Source organism: Chiloscyllium plagiosum, chromosome 44 (genome assembly GCF_004010195.1).
Source record: "Chiloscyllium plagiosum isolate BGI_BamShark_2017 chromosome 44, ASM401019v2, whole genome shotgun sequence".
Taxonomy (NCBI): domain Eukaryota; kingdom Metazoa; phylum Chordata; class Chondrichthyes; order Orectolobiformes; family Hemiscylliidae; genus Chiloscyllium; species Chiloscyllium plagiosum.
Genome location: NC_057753.1, coordinates 10,931,638 through 10,942,060, shown reverse-complemented (window position 1 = coordinate 10,942,060; position 10,423 = coordinate 10,931,638). Strand labels below are relative to the sequence as shown.

Here is a 10,423-nt window from a genome sequence, read left to right as displayed (position 1 = left end):
TTTAGGATATCTGGTCGGCACAGATGAGTTGGGCTGAAGGGTCTGTTTCCATGCTGTATAACTCTATGACTATCCACTTCATTTTGAAATCTTTTACTGCCACTTGCATCACCCTGTTAGAGTTCAGAGAGTTCCAGGCCTTGACACAGCCTTCCTCACACCTCCTGTGTGTTTTAAATTAAGAACACAGGTTGTATGTTTCTGGTTTAATACTTTAAACAAAATTCACATATGATGTAATCAGAATTTCTATTCAGTACAGACAGTAATGACTTGTTTCAACTTTGTTTACAAGGTGTGAGAAGGGAAGGATCTGCGGACAGAAACCTCAGAACAAATGCCATAACAAGATCTGACAGGGTCACTTAATATCATTGGATGTTTGAATCTGGAAGTAGAAATCCATTCGACCTGCTTCAAAAGGTACTGGACATCAATGTGACCAGAAATGCACTTAGACCGGAACACACCAGTGAACTGAGTTTAACTGGTTACACAGACTGAGAGCGAGTGTGTCCCAGTGAACTGACTCTAGGAAATGCTTTAACCAGTTACACAGACTGAGGGAGCGTGTGTCCCACTAAGCTGATTGTGGGAAGCTGTTCAAACAGTTACAGAGACTGAGGGAAAGTGTCCCAGTAAGCTGACTGTGGGAAGTGCTTTAACTGGTGACGCAGGCAGACAGAGAGTCCAGCGAGCTGATGCTAGGAACAGCTTTAAACAGACTGATAGACAGTGTGTCCCAGTGAGCAGTTGCACAGACGCAGAGTGTGTCGCAGTGAGCTGACAGTGGGAAGTGCTTTAACCAGTCACAGAGACCGAGCGAGTTGTGTCCCAGTGAATTGACAGCTTTAACCAGTTACACAGGCTGAAAGAGAGAGTCAGTTCACTGGGACACACACTCTCTGTCTGTGTAACCAGTTGAAGCCCTTTTCACAGTCAGCTCACAGATGGAGAGAGAATGTATCCCAGTGACCTGACTGTGGGGATGTGCTTTAACAAGTTACACAGATTGAGTGAGTGAGAGAGAGTGTCGCAGTGAGCTGACTGTGGAAGCAGCTTTAACTGGTTACACAGACAGAGAGAGAACGCATCCCAGTGAGCTCGCTGTGGGAAGGGCTTTAACCAGTGACACAGACAGAGAGAGAGAGAGTATCCCAGCCAGCTCACTGTGGGAAGGGCTTTAACCAGTGACACAGACTGAGAGAGAGTGTTGCAGAAAATCAGAACTTGAGTATTATAAGACTTTATTACATGGCCATGGGGAAAACATCATGCCTCACAGTGAGAGGCAGATGTAGTCCAAAGCAATACAAAATGTTACAGTTTATATATTATCTTAAGCAGTGGCTGACCGTTAGTCACAAAGTCATGGGGTCAGGGATATCACAGGTTGTGGTCACAGATATTTCCTTATCAAGCGGGGTTGGAGGGGTAGCAGACACTGTGTTTGCGTCAGGTCCGGCAAGAATAAGGAAGATAAGCGACACAAGGAGCAGGAATCAGGAAGGTAAACAAGACAATAAGCCATATATCTTTAGGAAAGCAGAACTTAGTCTATGTTTGGGGGAGAAACAATGATTCTCGAGTAGTTGCAAGGTTATTTTTAGAAAACAACTAAGCAGTACTTCTCTAAGCGGGCATGTCAGCAGTTCTAGCTTTGTCCTGTAAGGACAGCTTATGTGACAAGATGGCTGCTAGTTCCCAAATTTTCCTCCAGAGAGTGTGTCCCAGTGAGCTGACTGTGAAAAGAGCTTTAACTAGTGACACAGACAGACAGTGTGTGTCCCACTGAGCTGACTGTAGTACATGCTTTCACCAGTTACAGAGACAGAAAGAGAGTATTTCCGTAAGCTGACTGTTTAAAGCCCTACCCACAGTGAGCTCACTGGGACACACTCCCTCTGACTCAATCTGTAACTGGTTAAAGCCCTTCCCACAGTCAGCTCATGAGGACACACTGTGTCAGTCTGGGGAACTGTGGGAAGAGCGTTAACTAGTTACAGAGACTGAGAGACAGTGTGTCCCACTGAGCTGACTGTGGGGAGAGCTTTAACCGGTTACACAGACTGAGAGAGTGTGTGTCCAAGTGAGCTTATAGTGGGAAGAGCTTTAACCGGTTACACAGAGAGAGAGGAGAATTTCCCACTGAGATGATTGTGGGAAGAGGTTTAACCGGTTACACAGACTGAGAGAGGGTGACTGTCCCAGTGAGCTTACTGTGGAAAGAGCTTTAAGCAGTTACACAGACTGAGACATAGTGTTGCAGTAAGCTGACTGTGATAAGACCTTTCACTGGTTACACAGACTGAGAGTGTGTGCCAGAGAACTGAATGTGGGAAGTGCTTTAACCAGTTACAGAGACGGAGAGTGTCCCCGTGAGCCGACTGGTCAAAGCTGTTCCCACAGTCAGCTCACTGGGACTCTCTTTCTCTCTCTCTCTCTGTCTCTGTGTCTGTCTCTGTATAACTGTGGGAAGAGCTTTAACCAGTTACAGAGACTGAGAGACTGTGTCCCAATGAGCTGACTGCAGGGAGACCTTTAACCAATTACACAGACTGAGACAGTGTGTCCCAGTGAGCAGACTGTGGGAAGTGCTTTAACCAGTTACACAAACTGAGTGAGAGTGACCCAGTGAGCTGACTGTGGGAAGAGCTTTAACCAGTTACGCTGACTGTGGGAAGAGCTTCCGATGTTTACACAGAATGAGAGAGAGTGTGTCCCACTGAGATGATTGTGGGAAGAGATTTAACAGTTACCCAGACTGAGAGAGTGAGTGTCCCAGTGAGCTGACAGAAAAGAGCTTTAACCGGTTACACAGACTGAGACCCGGTGTGTCCCAATGAGCAGACTGTGGGAACGAGCTTTGCTCAGTTACACAGACTGAGACACTGTCCCAGTGAGGGGACTGTGGGAAGGAGCTTTACGCGGTTACAGACTGAGACACTGTCCCAGTGAGCAGACTGTGGAAGGAGTTTTGCCCAGTTACATAGACTGAGAGACAATGTTTTCCAGTGAGCTGACTGTGGGAAGAGCTTTAACCAGTTACACAGACTGAAGAAACTTTACAGTATTCACAGCAGGGAGTGACTGTACACGTTTCCTGAGTGTTGTCACAGTTTCAATTGTTCATCAAAAACAGAGAGCCAAAGGGACACCAGAAATGCAGCAAAACTGTGGAAATGTGGGGACTCTGAGAAGGGATTCCATTCCCTGTCGGCACTGGAGATTCATCAACTTAGTTGCACCGGGGAGATGCTGTTCTTCTAGAAATTATTTCAAAATCATTTCCCATTGATAAAAATACATTCACGCTGCCTGATTACCTTGAACTTATACAAGTGTCCTATTGTAACATCTTTAATAATTGCTTCTAACATTTTTCCTATGACAGATGTTAAGGTAAGTGGTGTGCAGTTTTCTGTTCTGTCTCCTTTTATGAAAAAAGGAGATTACCAACCTAAAGAAACCTTCCCTGAATCTAATGAAGTTTGGAAAATTAAGACAAAAGCATTAACTATTTCACTAGCTAGTTTTCCTTTAAAAGTCTTAGGATGAAATCCTTTGGGTATTGGGACTTGTCAACTCATAGTTCCAACAGTTGACTACTTCCCTGGTAATTGTAATTTTCTTCAGTTCCTCCCTTCCTTTCAGTTCCTGATTTACAGCTAGGTCTCGGCTGCTTCTTGCATCCTCTCCAGTGAAGTCAGATTTGTTCAATTCATCTGCCAGCTCTTTATCCTCTGTTATTGAATCCTCAGAAACATTTTCTACAGAACCAATACTTATTTTGTTAATTTTTTTAAAAAAAAGTTGAAGAAACGTTTCCCACCTGTTTTTATACTTTTGGCTAATTTTCTAACTACTTATTATGCTACTGCCTACATTATTTCTGATGTTTTGCCCCAGCTCTCAACTCTAGCATCAACCTGTCTGCTTATTCTATTGAACTGACCTTGGTTAAGTGTTGCAAAACACACAAGGACAAATCCTTCCCCTCCAGAAAGTCTTAGTACTTAACACGATTAAATTCATTTTGAAATATTGTTCATTCTAACTTTCCCAAGCACACCCTACAGATTCAAAATCCCACAATGACATCCAGTTTTGTTACGGTCATCAATTTTGAAGAGAAATTTGAACACCATGATTAACTGGTAGAACTACTCATGAAGTTTTCACATTTTTAAACAAAATAAAATTAACAGGAGTAACTTAGCAGAATAGCATGTATGGCCTTAAATTGTAAATCTAGTTTTCTTTACTTCCCTGCAAAAATTCCCATGAATCTTTATAGTTCATTCACTTTCTAGGAATAATCCAAGGCATGCCACGTCTCTCTAGAATTCACTTGAATCCTTCTCAGGATTCCAAGTATTCCTGGTAATTTTATGAGGATGCCTCCATTAGCTTTTGGCTCAGTGACCTTCCAGATTTTCTTTCAGACTTCAAAGCTTTAGACTGATCAGTTTGAATGTTGGTTGGAAACATGCCTGGTCCCTCATGGGCTCTCTGTACCTTTAATCTCATAGCACCTAGTGTCCCCGTTCTTACTGAGTGACCGAGCTGCTGCTGAACACAAACTTCTTTATGTCAGCAATGCAAACTCCACAATGGGTTGTTTGAGTGTTCTCACCATCTGGAATAATGATGTGGGCAATTTCAATCAAGAAAGCACAACGATGCCTCTTCTTCCTCAGGAGACTTAGGAAATTCAGCATGTCCATAAGGACCCTCACCAACGTTTACAGATGCACCTTAGAAAGTGTTCTATCTGGGTGCGTAACGGCCTGGTATGGCAATTGCTCTGCCTAGGATTGTAAGAGGCTATAGAAGGTTGTATGCACTGCCCAGACCATCACAAAACCCAACCTCCCATTCTTGATTTCCATCTACACTTCTCATTGCCGCAGAAAGGCTGCCAACGTCATCAAAGTCCCCTCCCACCCAGCTAAAGCTCTCTTAGAACCTGTTCAGTCAGGCAGAAGATACAGAATCTTGAACACGCACCAATAGGTTCAGAAACAGCTTCTTCCCTGCTGTTATTAGACTGATGAATGGACTCAATTTACATATGGAATGATCTACCAGAGGAAGTGGTGAAGGCTGGTACAATTGCAACATTTAAAAGGCATCTGGATACGTGTATGACTTAGGAAGTTTTAGAGGGATATGGGTTAAGTGCTGGCAAATGGGACTAGATTTATCCAGAACATCTGGTCAGCGTGGATGAGTTAGACCAAAGGGTCCGTTTCTGTGCTGGACATATTTATGACTCTCTGTCTCATGCCCACTTACCATCCCCTTCAATAACAGTATAATTTGATGTATGTGACATAGCTACAACACAATATTCCAACAAATAATTATCGAATCTTAGAGAACCAGGAAGAGCACATTGAATGTTTAACCATGTAACAACACTAGTCTGTCTCTTCTCAAGTTCTGGTCCTGATAAATGCCATGAGGATCTGAAACCCTGAGAGAGAGAATCTGAAACCCGTTCCCTTGGATTCTCTGCCCCCGAGGAATAAAAAGGGGAGATGTTGCCCAGAGGAAGGAGTTTGACTCCACATCCGACAAGCTGCTTCCGCGTTGTGACGTCAACACTAAGGGGCGGGACTTCGTGATGCAGGTCACAGGAGACAACCCCGTGTTCCAAGCTGCTTGTCTCCTAATGGCCAACCGCCCACGCGTCACACAAGACCATTGTGAGCAATTGGAATCTCTCCTGCCATTCAGAGCCCCTCATTATCTGAATGCGGAAGTTGAACCATGAGATTCTGAGGTTGCTGCTGCTCCTATCTCTCTGAATGAAGATTGAGCTTCACCTCAGACTGTAAATTCCTTCTGTCCAATATCTGTGAGTACAACACCCTCTTTTCTCATCCCTTTTTCCATTTCTTTTCTCATTTTGGGGTTAAACTGCTTAGTTTCATAAACTGAAAGGAAATGAATGCAGGGAGAGGGGAAGATTCTGGGAAGGTTGACAAGGTTGAGGACATTGAAAGTCTTTGCTTCCTTAACTTGGTAGATTGATTTATTTAGTTAATGCTCTCAATTAAAGAGGCTGCCTTCCTCAGGAGATTCTGGATCAGTGGTGCTGGAAGAGCACAGCAATTCAGGCAGCATCCGAGGACAGGCAAAATCGACGTTTCGGGCAAAAGCCCTTCATCAGGAATAAAGGCAGAGAGCCTGAAGCGTGGAGAGATAAGCTAGAGGAGGGGGGGGGTGGGGAGAAAGTAGCATAGAGTACAATAGGTGAGTGGGGGAGGAGATGAAGGTGATAGGTCAGGGAGGAGAGGGTGGAGTGGATAGGTGGAAAAGGAGCTGGGCAGGTCCGACAAGCCCGGACAAGTCAGGGGATCGTGTTGCTGGAGGTTAGAAACAGGTCAGGCAGCATCCGAGGACAGGCAAAATCGACGTTTCGGGCAAAAGCCCTTCAGGAATAAAGGCAGAGAGCCTGAAGTGTGGAGAGATAAGCTGGAGGAGGGTGGGGGTGGGGAGAGAGTGGCATAGAGTACAATAGGTCAGTGGGGAGATGGTTAACATTTAACATCACTGCAACTGTACTGCCAAGCAGCTAGAGTCATAGTCATACAGCATGGAAACAGACCCTTCAATCCAACCAGTCCATACTGAGCATGATCCCAAACTAACTCATCCCCACCTGCATGCTCCTGGCCTGTATATCTCCAATCCTTTCCTAATCACTTCCCCATCCAAATGTCTTTTGTTGCAATTGTACCCACATCCACCTCTTCCTCAGGAATTTCATTCTACACGCGAACCACACTATGAAAAAAAAATTGCCCAATATGGTTTTAAATCTCTCTCCTCTCAGCTTCGAAATGTTCCCCTCGCCCCCCCAGTCTTGAAATGCCCCATTCTAGGGAAGAGACAGCTCCCATCAACTGTGTCTGTAACTCTCATTGTTTTATAAACTTCTGTCAGGTCCCCTCTCAATCTCACATGCTCTGATGAAAAAGGTTTCAGCCTTTCCTTATGGCAGATTGGGTTCCTAGTCACTGAGTTTAGAAGAATGAGAGGAGGCCTTATTTAAACCAATAGAATTCTGAGGGGGACCTGTTAGCACAGATTCTGATAAAACGCTTCCTTGTCATTGGAAGCAGTTCAGAGGAGGTTCACTCCACTTATTCTTAGTATGAAGGGGTATGTCTTATGAGGAGAGGTTGAGCAGATTGGGTCTCCGGTCACTGGCGATTACAAATAAGGTCTCTCCCATATCATGCAGAAATAAGGAAGTTATCCTTTCTTAGTTTGTGTAATGCTCCTCCACAGGGAACATTGGAGACTGGCTCATGGAATGTATTCAAGGCTGAATTGAACATAATTTTGCGAAACAGGGGTATGAAAGGTTATAGAGAACAGGCAGAAAATGGAGTTAAGGCCATAGCAGGACAGACATGATCTTGTGCAATTGCAGAGCAAACCCCATGAACTGAATGGCTCACTCCTGGTCCAATCTCTTACAACCTGTGTCCAGGGCAGGAAGAGGTGATCATAGATCTGTCAGTTGACATTTTTCAGCATTTGTAGGAGAATTCGGAGTGGGGACAGTATAGCTGCAGCAGTGTGAGAATGGAGGGAGACTGTGGCATGGAGATTCATATTTTGGGGGGATGGAGAGAAGGAAGAATGTTCCACAGAAACCAGAATTCAGTTTTGAATTTCTATCCTGTGTAGAAGGTGATGGCTTCTGTAATCTCCTTTCACAGGATATGGGAAAGGGAGGATTTGCAGCCAGAAATCTCAAAGCAAGATCTGGTCGAGACAACCAATTCATTGGCACGGGAATATCATCAGCCTTTGAATCGTGCAGGATTTCTTATTTCCCTTCTGTCCGGTCTGCTTCAAAAGCTTTCAAACATCAGTGAGACTGGGGCACACAGACTTGAGTGAGAGTTTTCCAGTGAACTGACTGTGGGAAGTGCTTTGACGGGTTTTTGCAGCCTGAAATAGCAAAACCCCTTTCGTAGCGGCGAGAGACAGAACATGTTCCAGTGGTCCTTCAACCGATGGTCAAAGCTGGAGTGAGACAAGGATTCCCACGTCATGGAGAGACTGTGGGAAGGAATTCAAATTCCCGTGTCAGCTCGAATCCCATCATTGTGGTTCACCCATTTATCCGCCCTGTTGATGCATCGGTGAAGCCCTTCCCACACTCACACCAGGGAGAAGCCATTCCCCTGCTGTGGGTGTGGGAAGGGCTTCACCCGGTCCTCTGCCTTGCTGACCCACCAGCAGATTCACACCGGGGAGAGGCCGTTCTCCTGCTCCGTCTGCGGGAAGGGATTCAGCTGTTCATCCGACCTGCACAAGCACCAGCGGCTTCACACCGGGGAGAGGCCGTTCACCGACTCTGAGTGTGCACTGTGGAGACACCAGCGCATCCACACCAGAGAGCGACCATTCTCCTGCTCCGTGTGCGGGAAAGTGTTCCATCTTCCCTGCGGAAATACCAGTGGGTCCACACCGGGGTGAGGCCATTCTTTTGCTCCAAGTGTGGGAAAGGATTCGCTAACTCCTCCAACGTGCTGACACACCAGCAGGTCCACACCGGAGAGGCTGTTCATCTGCTCCGCCTGCGGGAAGGGGTTCATTGATTCGTCTTCCCTGCGGAAGCACCAGCACATTCACACCGGGGAGTGGCCTTTCACCTCCTCCAAGTGCGGGAAGGGATTCGATACATCGTCTACACGACTGGCGCACCAACGGGTCCACACCAGGGAGAGGCCATTCACCTGCTCCGTGTGCGGGAAGAGATTCAGTCAGCCATCCCATCTGCTCAGACACCAATCCAGTCACACTGAGGAGAGAACACTTGGATTCTTTGTATTAGTATTCAAGAGGGCATACATTCACTGGTCAGTTGAGGACCGATTAGGACACACTTACTAATTTGGAACATGCAGTGGAGGTGTATAACGGTCATGTTTGACTCTATGAAGAAATCTACCCCATGTTAAGATTGGCTCCAGTTACTCCCTTCCCCGCAAAGCTGTCAGGACGGTAACATGGTGTGAGATATTGTATTATAGGTCTCTTACTAACCCACTCACAAACACTTTATATTTACATCGGTCTTTATTAACTTGCTGACAATAACTCACTATCTAATAACACCACATTTCTTCATTCATAACTCCTTCCTATAACGCGGTTTTATTCCTTCATTCATAAAACTGTACTTTTGTAGTATATTTTACTATTGCAAGATAGACTAAATTAAAATACTCTTTTCAACTCATTCCTGCTTTTTCACACCTTCAATCCTTATCACCTCTTGTTACAAGCAGTGTTTAGGTCTATTTCTACGTCAAAAGCTAACTCTGAATAACTTAATATCAGAACATATTCAAAGCACCACCAAGTCTCCACAAACGATTATAATATTAATCGGCCCTTACCATCCATCTCTCGGGACCCGAATAGATACAGAACATCAAACGTTTTCTCCAACTCGTAGCCACTATCCTCTTTAAGAAACTTAGACTGTGCTTCCATGAAATTGCATAAATGAATGAAATTCATGCTGGCAAATAGTAAACAATCCAGCCGGGGTAAGCTGTTTAATATCCTTTATTCTTTTATTCAGTGAAGGTACAATCTCTAATGTATTTAGATCATACAGGCCCAGGATTTTTTTACTGACATTTGCTAACTTAAAAGACAAAAGGACTAACTCCTTTGAATTATGCAGCAGACCACACAGACACTCTCAATCCTATTGGGAGTAGCAGGCAGTATTTAGCACACGTTTAAACCATCTTCTGTTTCCCCAGGACAGACGTCACCCAAGCCTCTGTGTACAATAGATAAAACAATGTAACTCCAGAGTGATAGAATTTTAATATATGTCAGAACTGTGTGTAAAGAGGCTGCTGTAAGGACGGTATTTCAGGAGTCCATCACCACCACAAACTTGTACTCCTTGTAGTTGCTGAATAAAGAGGCTATTTTCACCACTCACTGATTTTGGTCGCTATATGAACACGATCCCACGACGGGAACAGACAATGCTTGTCCAGTGCTGAAGGTCGGACAAAAAGGAAAACTAAAGTTTCTGACGACAGCTTACAATCCAAGTGGCTTTTGCGAGAAATGCCTGGGGGTATTTAGAAATTGTTAGGGTCTGCTGACCCACTGATGTTCCCAGGGTCTGAGCCACACAAGTGGTAGGATGGAGGGGGGAATGTGGATATGCCTTATGTCCCCACCATAGAGCTGTACAGCATGGACACAGTCCACTTGGTCCAACTCCTCCGTGCCAATCAGACATCCTAATTTAATCTAGTTCCATTTGTCAACATTTGACCCATATCCCTCTAAACCCTTCCTGTTCATGTCCCCATCCAGATGCCTTTTAAATGTTGTAATTGTACCAGCCTCCACCACTTCT

General features: G+C 44.9%; 1 long non-coding RNA gene across 1 annotated transcript in view; it reads left to right on the top strand.

Annotated features, from left to right (window-relative positions):
• Window positions 1-10,423, top strand: part of LOC122543568 — a 28,880-nt gene continuing 18,457 nt past the window's right edge. The window contains exons 1-2 of the long non-coding RNA XR_006310105.1: window positions 1-190; window positions 296-423. This is a non-coding gene — a long non-coding RNA (uncharacterized LOC122543568). The remainder of the gene's footprint in view (window positions 191-295; window positions 424-10,423) is intronic.